Source organism: Culex pipiens, chromosome 3 (assembly GCF_016801865.2).
Source record: "Culex pipiens pallens isolate TS chromosome 3, TS_CPP_V2, whole genome shotgun sequence".
Taxonomy (NCBI): Eukaryota; Metazoa; Arthropoda; class Insecta; order Diptera; family Culicidae; genus Culex; species Culex pipiens.
The window spans coordinates 53,466,142-53,479,861 of record NC_068939.1 but is presented as its reverse complement, the minus strand read 5'-3'; the positions used below and the strand labels follow the sequence as shown (position 1 = coordinate 53,479,861).

Sequence of the window (13,720 nt, the reverse complement as noted above, 5' to 3'; positions counted from 1 at the left end):
TTCTTGAAATTATTTCAATTGCCATCACCAGTTTATTGGCAATAAGATTCAGACTCAGCACAACTCAGTAAAATTCTCTACAATTGTGAACAAAATTATTCAAATTCCACCTTGATCCCACCTTATTTGACAATCCAGCTACCGAAATTTAAACCAAACCCGGTACAGTGTTTACCCTTTTCCCGAGCAAATAACCCACACACCTGGCATATTTGTTCCGATTCCAATTGTGCGTTCCTCATCCGTGGCCAATGGCTCTACTGGACGGTGCCCTGTCTGTGCTGTGCATCATTACGGTCCGCAAACATTTCTGGGTGCTCTCAAGCTCGCACATGTGGCTACCTGTGTTTAACTCGATGCCCAAGCAAAACCCTAATTCGTAAGGGTAAACCACTTGAGCATTTCTTTTCCCTTCAAATCAAACGAAAACAAACAGAGGGCTGAGGGTTAAAATCTTCGCTGGGATTCCGTAAGCATTTTTGGTTTGGGTTTGTTTGTTTTAATGCACCGCATTTTTTTGAGCTCAAGTAGACACCTTGTTCAGATAGTTTTGATTCTGTTGGTTTGCATTTCCAGCCTGACGGAGATTGGGATAAGCGGTCCAATTGGCCGTGGGTAGGTGTTGATCTCGACTTGTGTGTTCCAGCGAGTGCAGTTGGACAAATATTTGTTTTTTGAGGTCGATTTTTTTTGTTGCTTCAGAAGTTTACGGGAGTAATAAAATTTGATTTATTTAATATTGTTAAATTTAAACGAAAATCTATGGTAAGGATAATAATCAGAATTTGCAGCTGCTGTTTTGTATGATAAAAAAAAACTTAATGGCATGTACACAGTTGAGTTCGATTTAAATCAACTCTCTCCAAACACAATCACATCCCGAACAATATGTGCGTAAATTTAGGACAAGAACCATCGGCAAAAGCCCTTAATCAGAAATTATTACACTTTCCCCGAACGTTAAAATCAAATCGACTTTCCATATGCAAACAAACCGTGAATCCCGCACATATTCCCAAATTGATACCAAATGATGCTCCCGTGGCCCATCTTCAAGGGAAACGAAAATCGAAAACAATTTGCTTCCTAATAACTCCCATGTGTTTTCGGCAAACCCACCCCCTTCCCCACCCACACATGTGGGACACGCGCAATTTTTCCCCTCTCCCAAGCACAGCACCGATACGGTTGAGTTTCCCTCGTTTATTTCCATCTCTTGTTTTCCCTCCTCGTACTCTCTTCATCAAGTGGTGGAAAATCCTCCCCCACCCTTTCCGGATGTTAATGTATTCATTGCCGAAATATCGTGTACGGGTTCGGTTATGGTGATAGAATTTGGTCCTGGGCGGAATTTTAACCGTATCAAACCACAATCAAAATACACCACGTCGTCGTCGTCGCCAGGAAATGTCGCAAAGGGACGACTTCGACATCTTGGCGTAAAATTTGTGTGAGGAGTCGTTCGTACTGGAGTTCGAGTCGAGATGGTAATCATTCGAAAGGTGAGTGTTGCAGGACGGTTGGTTTGGTGGTGGAGACATGCAGATGGGACAGCAGTTGAGTTTCCCACCAGCGGCAGGTTCAAGCAACAATGGGAATCTTGTTTGGGGGTTTTGGTTTTGGGAGTGAAGCACCTCTTCATGAGAGGTGCTAAATTGACGGCTTTATATCTACAAATGGCACGGGACCGTGGTATAGGGGTAAGCGTGATTGCCTCTCACCCAGTCGGCCTGGGTTCGATCCCAGACGGTCCCGGTGGCCTTTTTCGAGACGAGATTTGTCTGATCACGCCTTCCGTCGGACAGGGAAGTAAATGTTGGTCCCGGACTAACCTACAAAGGTTAGGTCGTTAGCTCAGTCCAGGTGTAGGAGTCGTCTCCCTGGGTCCCTGCCTCGGTGGAGTCGCTGGTAGGCAGTTGGACTAACAATCCAAAGGTCGTCAGTTCGAATCCCGGGGTGGATGGAAGCTAAGGTGTAAAAAGAGGTTTGCAATTGCCTCAACAATCAAGCCTTCGAACACCTAGTTTCGAGTAGAAATCTCGCAATCGAGAACGCCAAGGCAATGCTGTAGAGCGAATAATTTGATTTGATTTGATTTTGATATCTACAAATGAGTTTATTTTACAATGATTTTAACATGTGAAGCACAAATCAACTCTCGTTATTTTTTCTTCCAAAAGGAGTGCTTAGTGAAACTCATTAAATGAAGATTCCTCACTGAACTTCTTCACTTCAGTCATTTCCTTGTTGCGTGCTATCTTGACAAATTATTAAAAATTATTTTATTGAAAACATTTTGTATAATAATTCAATTTTGTTAATAAACTTATTGTTTGGTTTGTGAACAATGTCAGCAATATGATTTTAAATCCTTTTTCTTTTTAACAGTCAAAAACATAAATTTCGATCAAAAACGGACCGTCGATGGAGATAGCTATCAGTTTACAAAATTAAGTAAACAAATTGAATGTGTTGAAAAAGTATATCAAAACAATTTGAATGTATGTATTACAAATGTTGTAATAATCAATCATATGTTACCTTTATAATGTATTATAGGAAAGCATGGTTTTGCACATTATATTTTTGCTTTCTTTTACTTGGGTGAATCTTTGTAAATACTTTTTCTATGACCAAAAATTACATTTTGCATCATTTGTTCATTTATACAAGTCTCCAAACAATGAAAAAGGCTATTAAAATATTCAAAAATCTGTACCGACCTCAAATACCGTATTTTTGAAAAATATCATTGTTGGATATGTTTTATATGACAAAAAATATCTTCTTTTAGGCAATGGCACTAGTTGGTCAACATTTAATTTGTTGTAAATTTTACGAAATATCATAATATTAAAAAATCGTGGATAAAACTTTGTCCTAAGGGGTAATTTTAGTCCCTGATCACGAATACGAGGTCAATTTTCTGATATGGTTATGAATAAGAAATTAAGTGTCAAAGGGACTTTTAAGTAAAATTTGATGCCCTATCTGATGGTGTAATGTTAGAATTTCGAAAAAACGTATTTCTCATCGCAAAAAAATATCGAATTATTTTAAATAAACTCTGTCATTTTTCGTTACGCAATTACAAAATTTGGGACATATCATACCATATCACAAACCATTTTAACCCGGACACCGTTTTATGTTTTTTTTTTATCCTTAACTTTTTTTTATTAGGTCCGTTTAGGTGACCGTTTTATGTTATAGCCACTTAACTAATAAAAAATACTTTATTATTAAAAATGTGACTTTTAACCTGCATAAGTAATTATCAATCTCAATTACCATAAACCCATTGAAGATTAGTTCAATGATTGACAAACTCTCTGAAAAAACGAAGCCTTATGCTTCGGTATAAAGTTTTATTATTATTTATTATGTCAAAATAAATAACCAATTTCAACGTCCTTTTTTAGGTGAAAGGATTATTTCATAATCATTTTATGCTTTTGAAATGCATATTTACGCTTAAAAAACACAAAAACTTATGGGTCATTTCGCCTCAACTGTACACAAAAAAATACAAATTCGAAATCGAATTTTTCTGATTAATAGAAGGTTTTTTTCAATTCTACCTTCTCTTGCCAAATCCATTGTTAGAATATCCAATTACGTCAAAATGAATTATAGTTCAAATCATAGTTGAAAGGAACTCCAAAACTCTATTAGGTTATAAGAAATACGGAATTGTAAATTGATTATTTACTAATAAAATAAATTAAATTAAAATTCAATTTTTCTGATTAAGCTCAAATTTGGTGGAGCTATTGATACTATCAAAACATGTAAGAATCCCGATTTTGAACCAAATTGGACCACCCCTTCTTTTTTGGAACCCCACCCCAAAATTTTGCGATTTTATTCATTTTTTAAAAAAACCTTTTTTTTCAAATGGCCATATTTTGGAAACAAAAATTATAGAGCAAAACTCGAAAGCTTTTTTTAAAGGAAATTGGACGCTGAATCGAATGGCGTCATCAGATTTTTGAATCAAACTTTGATGCATTTTGTGCAATTGAAAAATTTACTAGCAATTTTCTCAATACACATGCGATTAAATTTTGATTTAAATTTGAATTAAACTTCACCATCGTGTTCCCCAGACGATTTTACATAAGAATCAATTTTTCGAATGTTGGGCAAATTGAAATCTCTTGAGAAAACGATTTTTTAAGCTTGCAGTTGCAGAATTTACCTACCACGTATGTTTTTACAAGCAAACCCCTTAAGTTTTTATTTAATTTTTTTTTGTTATTGTCTGCTCTACTTTGTAGAACATTATTTCACTCTAAAAAATAACCCTGCAATTTTATGACATTGTACGCTTTGTCAAACATAACTCAAAATTCAAATTGCTGGTGTTCGCTCGTGATTCGACAAAATCTTTTAAATTTTTCAGTATAAGCAGTTTGGAATGGCTACTTTCAGATGCTTTTTGAAAAACTTAGCTACTTATTATCATTTCAACCAAATAAAACATCATTACCCAATCATCTCACATATCCAAACACTTCTTGTAATGCCATTAACATTCCAAGACGTTCTGGGAAAAATCCCGGCCACAAATCATCTGCGCTTCCATTTTGGCAAGATTTACTGCCCATGTTCGCATAAATGTCCCATATGCAAAAACAGCAAGCTGAGAAAAAAGCATTTGAAGTTTGTCCCATACATAAGGCTACGTGTTAAATTTTCGCGAAAAAACTGGATTTCCTCCTGATATCTAGAACAAAGTACTGGATGTTATATGCTCTTTCGAAAGAGCACACAATTTTGAACCAAACTGCATCAATAACTCGAAATCGATAAAAAATGCATATGGGACATTTATGCGATCAGGGGCAGTTTAGTGGCTCCTAATCACACCGCAGTCGGGAAAATGAACAAACTATTGGTTTTCACCCGTGTGCTGCAAACGTGCTGCGATTTCCTTCCATGTTCATGTTTCCTCGAGTAAACACACTCCCCACATCATTCCCTGGCTGGTGGGAAAAGCACTTACCCGGAAGGCTTGGCATTTTCCGATACTGGCGGACCATAATCCTACCGACTTCTTGTGTCGAATTTTGCTCGGTTCTCCCTGCTGCAGGGCATGGTGCCTGGCGCACAAATTATCATCGTTTAATTATAATTTAATCCTTTTTTATTTATCTCCACTGTTTTGCGAAGAAAGCATTACAACAGAAGGAGCGGCAGCACTTTTCGCTTTCACCGGGAAAACTCCACTTTCACGGACTAAATCGTTGGCGCTGTACGAACACGAGACGTGGAACATAAATTGAGCGTTTCCCCCCTCGAAAGGGCCACCACACTAATGCGGCCATCCTTGACTGGACGCGAAACCTACGGCCGGATGTGCCAGAATTTCTGCGGTGGAGGAATATCCTTATTAAGGGCCGGACCTTATGAACAAAACCCCGACGTGTAATCAAATCGGAAGTGATCCGGAAAGTTTGGTTGCTTGCCGACTGGTTCGAGGGACGAGCTGGTTTTGTCGGAGCAAACTGCCTCTTGTGTCGGCTGGCTTTTGGATAGTTTTGACTGGAATGGTAAGACCGATGGAGAAGTGTTGCCAGTTAGAGAGTTTCAACCTTTATCTAGTAGTCATTTACAGGAACTAGGTTAAAATTTAGCTTCTAACTAAATTTGGATTGACAAAACTTTAAAATAATTGTAATTCAAGAATACCAAGAAATATAAAAAAATAAATCTGAGCTAGCATCACTTGCCAAAACTTCCTCGGAATATATCCAGCACAACCATCTCTCATCCACTCGAAGAAACGCTTTCATTCAGTTCAATCCACCCAACTCAACCGTATGCTCTCCCAAACATCGTCGGCGTCTCATCTCGCCCCCGGATGGAATTAGGTTGGGTCCGTAAAATAAATCGCCAAAATAGAATTCAATTATGCCGTGGCGAAAAAGGGTTTTTCCTCTTGAAAGCATTTCCACGCCCACCGAAGGGAAAAGCGCGACCCCTAATCCTTTTCGCGCTCCCCGCTCTTTTAACGTTTAATTTAGTGCGTTTTTTTTTTCTTTCGTTGTTGCTGTCCTGAAGTTGCTGGTGGCACCATAATTAAGTTTAAAAGTCCAATTTTCTGGTGGTGCATTTCACGAGGCGAACGAAATAAAATCTTAATAAAATAATAACACTCTTCGGTAAATCTTCAGGGTAGCGCTAAAGGAGCGCGGTTCGTTGAAAGGGTTGAGTCTTAAGACTTTTAACGAAATGACCGACACGATTCTGGTGGGATTTGCTGCAGGTCCAGGGAATAAGTGGAATTAAATGGGTTGAATGAATAAAGATCGGTTCTGGTGAATTTATAATGAGATATTCCGGTTGAATTAATGTGATTAATCCTCTGATTTTTCCTAATCCTTTGTAAAGCCAACATTGAAAAAACATGGCATCTTTTTGAGATTTTATTTTTCAAACAAATCAGACAAAATAGATTTAAAAAAGGATACTTTTTATGGTTTCAACGCCAAATCAGACAGCTTAGTTAAATAATGATACGCATTATGTTCGCAACAAACCAGTATACTCAAAACATAACAAAAAAAAAACCCACTGATCTTGAACTATTATTGTAATGAATGGTCTAATCTCAGTCAGCATTTGCTAACAAACAAATATTCTAGCAGTTTATTTTGTAACAAACTACACACTCGAATTCCTAAAGTTATTCACAAAAAAATAATTTCACAAAATCCGTATTTTTTCGTTTTGATATGTTTTAGGGGACAAAACAACCAAAATTTTTGAGCCTTATGCACAAACAATTTGCTAACGAGTTATGATTTTTTTGGAAAAATAGAATTTTTAGTTAAAAAACATTGGTTTTAATGTAAAATCAAATTTGCAATCGAAAGTATTTTACAGATTTTTGATCAACATCACCGTTCTCAAGATAAAGCCACCTAAAGTTTAATTTTAAGTGAAAAATTACCGTTATTCGTTTCTTCAAATAATGTCCATGATTGTCCATTCCTGAAAACATTTGTTTCGAAAAGTTTTTTTTTTAATAGTGCCTGAGCGTCTTCTAAGGTTGCCTTCGAAAAAAAAAATCAGGAATGGACAATCATAGACACTGCTTTAAAAAATCGAAAAATGTGTATTTTTCAGTTAATATTAAATTTCAATTGGCTATGTCTAGAAAACGGTGCACTTTATCAAAATATCTGTTAAGTTCTTTTCTATTGCAAACTTGAGTATAATTAACCCACTACAGCCCAAAGTTTTTTTTACGAAAATTTTTATTTTTCCGGTGTTCAGGAGGTTATTCTGAGCAACTTTTGTTCTACGAAAAACTTTACTTCTCTTGTTTTATGTTTTTCTTGTTTAATTCAAAGTATTTAAATTTATCTTTATTTTTATTTATCTTAAGTTAATTTATGTTTGTTTTTGGTAGTATTTTTTTTTAACTTCATCATCCCGGTACGAGAATCGAACTCACGACCTCTGGATTTGAAACTCAGCACGCCGCTAGACGAAACCCATCCCCTACCGGTCAGTTATCCCAGTGAGCATATTTACTCTTTTAAGGGATCTGACTTTGCCGAGCCAGACAGGAATTGAACCCATCAACTTCCGCTTACAAGGTGAAACCCGTAACCTCACGGCCACGGAAGCTCGGCGATATTTGGCCTATTCTACCACCTCCTATCATTACATTTTGCCTATCTATTTTTTTAATGTTTTTTTTTGCTTGTTTTCTTCTGCTTTATATTGGCACCATTATCATTTAAATTGTAAAAAAATGCGTTAAGGCATTTTAAAGGGGACACTAGAAAAATTACTGCATTCTTCTTTTAACTTAAAATACAGGAAATGTTAGTGAAAACACAGCCAAAACTGACCCGTAGAAAAATTACATTTAAAAAAATGTCAAAGTCACATTAAAAGAAGTAAAACTTCCAACCCTAAAACTTGTAAAAATTCAAGAGTTCTTCTTTCCAATGCTTTTTAAAGATCAAAAATTGGTTGAAAAATTGATTTTCGACCATTTTTGAAATCGAAGCCCGTCTAGGTGGGATTGCGTTGTAGAGGGTTAAAAACTGAATTAAAATAAAAAAAATCTATTTTTTTTAAATATCATAACTCAACGGCAAAATATTTGTCCATATTTCTCTATGGCTCAAAAGTTGCGGTTTTTTGTCTTCTAAACCATATAAAAAAATCAAAAATAAAAAAAATACGGACTTTGGGAAACTAAGTTTTTGTGAAAAAAAGTTAATAAAAAAAAATGAATCAGCAAAACAAATTCCGTGTACTTTTTTTTGAATAGTCCTCATCAATGCCTACAACTTTGTCAGAAAATCAGAAAATTTCTTTAAAAAATACAGATATTCGAATATTTACAAACCATTTTTGTATGAAAAGCTATCAAAATTGTATGGAGACTTGTATGGGTAGAGCAATGACACAAATGTCTTCTTTGATCCCCAAAAAGTTTGAGCCAAACAGTCGAAATTGACCGATTTTGTAGAGAATTGCTCAATATAGTCTTAAATTATGTATTTTATTACTGTTAAATATTAAAAATGGTTTATCGATTATTATTTTTGAATTCACATTTGATACATTATAATGGCCAAAGAAGATTGAATTAGTCTAGACTCGATTATCCTATCCTAGATTGAAACAGTCCAGACTCGATTATCCGAAGTTAGATTATTCGATGGTTTGTATGAGACTTCAAATAATCAAAACACGAAAAAAAATTTTTTTGGGTTTTTTTTATTTTCTTGTTTTTATCATCAAATTCGAATTCTGTGTCCCAATTTTAGCCAAATATTTTATGAATAGTTGACTGCCCATTAAATTACGAAACGTATTTTTTTTTTCAATATTTCATCACTGCATTCTAAATCACTTTAGCGTAGTTCAGGGATCATACTAAAGCTAGACAATCAAAAATACGAGAACAAAAAAAAAATGTCGTGATTCGATCATTCGAAGTTTCGATTATCCGAAGTGAAACTTTGCCAAGGCCTTCGGATAATCAAGTCTAGACTGTAATGTGATTTTTACCTTACTATCCATAAAGTTGAGCTAAAAAATGGAATCAAATTCAATGACAAAACTGCTGAACTACGTTCACAAAAATTGTACTCTAGTCTTAACTTTATGAAAAGTCAATTTGTCAAAGATTGAATTATGTTTTCTTCCCGACCCTGTCGAAATCAACTTAACCCTTTTTCTTGCTACCGTTTCCAGCTCATTTGAAAAACTTCCTTTTGATGTTCCCTTCCAGACACCACGATCAAGATTTCCCTTGCCATATTTTTCCCAGAGCGAAGAGGTCGGGGCAATTTTTGATTGATAGAGCTAACTCATTTATCGCATATCCTTAATGAGGTTAAGTTGTGACAAGACTCAACTCCTCCTGGTAGCAATTTTCCAGATTTGCTACAAAAGTGGCTTCCTAAGACGACTGTCAAATAAGTTTGATTCGCTTCAATGAAAAATGAGTCCACGGTTTGGAGATTACTGTTTTGTTCTTTCCGCGGCGGACCGTCAAATCACAAACGAAGCCCTGCAGCTAATCCCCACCACTCCCCTCGCGCCCCCTTAATTTAGTCCCGATCAAATGTCAACGAAACGTGGTGGGTAGTTCCGCTCGCCGGGGGTACCTAATCCCTCCTCCCGATAATGACAACGCGACGTGGTCCAAGCCATTAAAAATCGAGCTCACTCTCCCACCCCCGGGCCCGCGGAAAATCCCTCCTCGCAGAGGAGCAGCAGCAATTGCATTGCGAGAGAGAGAGAGAGACGCGAAGTAAGACTTTGCACAGTTCACGATTATTAATGGACTCTAAAGTCCTTTTTTGCCTTCTTTCGCGAGTACGATTTCTTCTTTGTTCGCCGCTTTTGCCCGGGACAACGCGAAGCGGGTTTTGTCGTCGTACGGGATTAAAATTGTTTACATAATTTTAACAACCATCATCTTGGCAAAGTCCTGGAAATAAGGAGCCCGGTACAAGTCCTGGCGAAGAGTATCATCTTTTCAGAGATGCAGCACAATGCTCCTCCTAAGAGAGGGGAGGGGGGGGGGAGCTTGTATCAATAATTCAAAGCGATCAGAAGACGTGATAGCTTGCCTCCGTGGGCTGAGTAACTTTCTTATTCCACTTGATTTTCCACAAAACCGTATTGTTAGTGAGTTGGTTGAGAAGAATGAAGTCTTCTGGTTCAGTGGAATAGCTTTTCAGCCTGAGCAAATAATGATGAATTTTTTGTACTTCGAATATATTTGTGCAAACTTTTCAAACATGACTTATGGTCATTTCGGAAAGAATGCCTCAAAACGTGACGTTCTACTAGTTTGACAGGATCCAGAATCCATTTGCTTTGCTCAAAAAAATTACAAGCCCGCGTGATGTGTTGGCCCTTCTCCAGCGACCCCTGGAGCCCACCTTCTACCCCAAGGATGATGGAAAAACGGATAGCTGCCGGATAGCTACCTCACCGATCGCTACCGTCCGATTGGCCAGGAGCTGCAGAGTCGCTTCGGAGACAACGTGGACGTGAAGATTCCGGTCCGGGACGTTCGTCAACCGGATAACGGATTTGCTCTCGCCATAATTCGGTGGGCGGCCTTCTCGCTGTTCATCCAGAGGCACCGGGAGATCGCTTCCAGGTTGATCGATATCTTCCTGAAGCTACCGGACATTTCAACCCTGATCGGCGTAGGATCGTACGTTCGGGATCGAGTGAACGTGTACCTGTTCCAGTATGCGTTCACGGTGGCCGTGCAGCATCGTCCGGACACCACCAACGTGAATCTACCGTCGATTTTGCAACTGTTCCCGGATCAGTTCGTTGATCCGTCAGTGTTTCCGAAGCTTCGCGAAGAAGGTAAGGTTGTAACGCAGAAGTGATCGATATTCCGATGAATTTCACCGCCTCGGATCGCGAGGATGAACAGCGGTTGGCGTACTTCCGGGAGGACATCGGCGTCAACATGCACCACTGGCACTGGCATTTGGTTTATCCGACCTCTGGTCCCATCGAGGTGATCGACAAGGATCGACGTGGAGAGTTGTTCTTCTACATGCACCAGCAGATCATCCATCGGTACAACGTGGAACGGTTCTGCAACCTGCTGGGTCGGACAAAGAGCTTGCACAACTTCCGGGAGCCTATTGTGGAAGCGTACTTTCCGAAAATGGTGCGAACGGCGGACAGCAGACCGTACACTGCCAGGCCGGCGTTTTTTTCCTTAAAAAATCTTGATCGCGATGTTAAGGGGTTCAAGTTTACGATCACTGAAATGGAGCAGGCACGGGACCGTATCTTTGCTGCGATCGATGCGGGTTTTGTGGTTGATGTTAGTTTGTTGTTTTGGTTTACTGTTTACATGAAATGTTGATCTAACTTTTAATGCAAACCTAGAAATCTGGTAAGCGAATACCGCTTGATCCCAAGAAAGGCATTGACATTTTGTCGAATCTCGTTGAGGCTTTCGATCTATCCATCAACCCTCAACTGTACGGAAACCTGCGCATCTGGGGTCATCTAGCACTTAAAACTGTCATAAAAATTTCAAATAAAAAAGCAGGGCTGCGGAGTCGGGTCATATTTCAAGCGACTCCGACTCCGACTCCGACTCCGACTCCGTCCTACCAAGTCTAGCTGACTCCGACTTCGACTCCGATTCCAGCTTTCCACAACTTGTCGACTCCGGTTCCGACTCCAACTCCGACACCTAATATGTAATTAATATATTTTAAAACTATTGATTAATCACATCACTCACATTTCAGTTCACACTTGCACGAATACTATAAACCGGAGTGACATTTATGATCGGGGTGTTTTGCAAAATGATAAATACGAATTATTTATACAAAAAGAGTGGTATGGAACCATACTAAGCATGGTTGATAAGTGTTCGTTGTTCTATGTTACATTTTTTCAGCGTTATTGAAACAAAAATAAAAAATATCTTCAGATTTAAACGCATTTTCAGCACAACAATTTTCTAAGTAAATTTGAATTTAGTTGTTTGAAAAATTTGAACTTTTCATTTAACTACTTTAAATTTACATTCACTTTTTTAAGTTTAAAAGCTAGCTACACTAATTTTAAATTGTCCTTTTTTTAATTAAATATTAAAAGAAAGTTTGCATTCACGAGCGAATTGACATATAAAACCAATTTGCATTCTTTTAGGCTGGAATTTTAAAGAAACACAGCAACTATCAAAGATACTTTGGTATTGAAATAAACAATTTTCAAAGTAACTATTTTTTGAAGATCTCTTGAATTTATTTGAGAAGACATACATGGACATTGTGTGATCCAACCCAGTACACACTTTAAACATATAAATCATGAGAAAATTCAATGTTTGAAAAATAAATTAAAATAATATCAATCATATCACCCCGATTTAAGGTATTTAAAAACATTATACTTGTTCAACAATATTATTTAAGGATCCACTACACGCAAACAGTCATATGGGACCATCCACAAACCACGTGGACACTTTTTTGGAAATCTCAACCCCCCCCCCCCTCGTGGACAATTGTCCATACAAAAAAATCTTTTTTGTATGGATCGTGGACAACCGCCATACCCCCCCCCCCCTAAAGTGTCCACGTGGTTTATGGATGGTCCCTATAGAAATTGTCAAAAACTATCGAAGAACCACTTTTTTTAATATTTTATTTTTAAAACCGCTGTAACTTCACAAGGATTATACTTAAGACAAAGGTCAATACAGAGACATTTATGTAAAAATTGTCTGGAGAATCGATTCCCGCATTCGGTTTTTGAAAATTTTGAGGTTTTGATTTTTGCATTTTTTAGATGATTGTTCCATCTTGCATTTTCCGTGAGTCTTTTTTAACATCTTATGCAATTTTCACATAAAATTTTAACGAAAAAAAATCGTGGGCTTACCCTCAAATTTAACTTTTAAAATTTTAAATAAAAAAAATCTCATAAAAGTGGCGTGTTGTTTTCTTTCAGTGATTTTTTTCGGAAAGCCCGTCACATTTTTTACAAGTTTGTCTTATACAGAAATATTTAAATTCTGAAATACAAATAAATATCGCTGGCTCCATATACATAAAAATGGCATACATAAGCGCCGGAATACATGTCTACAAAGTTTCATTAAAATTGGAGATCGTCCGGTATAACCGATTCCCTATTTGGCACGGAATTGCTCTATATCAATGATTCAATGATTATTTCAAAATTAATTGCTACTAATTTTCGATATTTTTTGTCAGTTTCAAATGTATTCAGCACGACACTTTGATTTATTTTTATTTACACACAAAATGAGCATGTTGCGTTCCGAAGTAGTAGATTGAGTTGATAATTTATTAGAAGAGTTATACTGTCAATTTTACAAATGTAATAAAAATATTTTTTTTCGATTAGTACTGATTTAATTTTCCAATAAAAAAAAATGATCAACTTAAAATCTCCAAAATATTCACTATCGGGCAAAAAGATGACGGTGTTTATATTGTTTTAGAAAGAGTTTGATAAAATTTGTTCAAATTTTATTTGAAAGAATACATAAATACAAGCAAAAAGAGACAGTAAAGAATTATTTGAATATGTTTTAATTTTCGACTACACAGCCACAATTGATTCCTAATTTATGAGTTATGACACTATAGTATAGTGTATACAAACATTGACAAGAGAGGATTAACAAATTATCATTCAGTGATCTAGTAAAATA

At 37.0% G+C, this 13,720-nt stretch overlaps 1 pseudogene; it reads left to right on the top strand.

Annotated features, from left to right (window-relative positions):
• The first annotated feature begins 251 nt into the window (after positions 1–251).
• LOC120412895 (phenoloxidase 8-like) lies at positions 252–11,801 on the top strand (annotated as a pseudogene).
• Positions 11,802–13,720: the final 1,919 nt, after the last annotated feature.